Consider the following 1,420-nt stretch of genomic DNA (forward strand, 5'->3'; position numbering starts at 1 on the left):
TCTATTAGATTAGTAAATCATTAGATCAAACTTGGATTATTTTGAACTAACCTTTTTTAGAAGCTCGACCAAGGCTTTGCCTAAATGGCATTATATTCACCCTATAAGGTCCATTGAATTAAGTAGGGAAAATAATCTAATTGATTCATATTGCTTGCATCTAATTAGATTAAATCGGTTATTGTTTAAACTAAGCATGTTTGCTTTAATTGAAGTAATAAATGGCATTGTATTCACCCTATAAGGTCCATTGAATTAAGAAGAAAAAATGGTTTCCAACAATGGACAAAAGGGAATAAGAGTACATAAATTAAAATCGCCTAAGTGGTCGAGACTACATTTTATATTGATCTAGTGATCAATATGATATTAGGCAAATAGCCAGGGCAATCATGTTTGATTAACCCACGAAATTTATCACTTAGCATTACCATACTTAGCCATTCGGATTATGATGCAAATATTTAAAAGGGCACAAATGTTATCCCATAAGATCTCACGTGTGTGCAATATATCTATGCACAAGGGAATTTATTGTCCCAAGGACCACGAATTAGAGTATGTTCATGAGGGGGAGTGAGGACAAATCCTATGATACATGACCATACTAAAATCCGTGAAACATGGTCCACAACCATATTACATATTGGTTGAATTTGATATAAAGACCATTACCTATAAGGTTCAAATTCTAAAAGTCCATATGCTTGGGGACACAATGAGTTATAAAAGAATGAACCTGCATCAGGCCACATTAATTATATCAAGCCATATAAGTGATCATAGATATTCCCACCTCAGACTGATACGGATCATGAGTCCAGACATATATCATCTTAAGATATTATGAAAAAATCTACCACAAATATATGTGACATCTAAGATCATGTGATCTTAGAAACTCATAATGAGGATTGGGAATATATGTTGGATATATATTATGAATATACTTTCTCCATAAGTTTAAAAGAAACCTTGAACCAAAATGGGTGATCTAATTATAGACCAAGGAACAAGGATTACATAAGGTTTATGAATCCGAAAATCCAACAATGAAAGGAGAAAAGTAATAAGCTGGTATAAAGAATGATAAAGAATGGTACCTACCATCTGGTATCAACCATCAATGTCTTAGCAAAGATCCTCGGACTAGAAAATAATTTATAGACGTCCATATGCTACAATGATAGCAAAATAAAATGCCAGACACATTGACCCGAGAGAAAGAATGACTATGTCATCCCAGCTTAGCACCACACGGTTTTGATGTCTTAAAGACACAACCAAGTTGCTACAAAGTCTATATAAGATAGACCAAATAAATGTTCCAAATAAAGTTCCATAAATTCTAAGGAACCTCAGAAAGAAAGAAAGGTGCATGAGATAAAATCCGAGTTTTATTAAAGGAAACCATTCCAGA

This window comes from Brassica oleracea, chromosome C5 (genome assembly GCF_000695525.1).
Source record: "Brassica oleracea var. oleracea cultivar TO1000 chromosome C5, BOL, whole genome shotgun sequence".
In the NCBI taxonomy this organism is placed as follows: Eukaryota; Viridiplantae; Streptophyta; class Magnoliopsida; order Brassicales; family Brassicaceae; genus Brassica; species Brassica oleracea.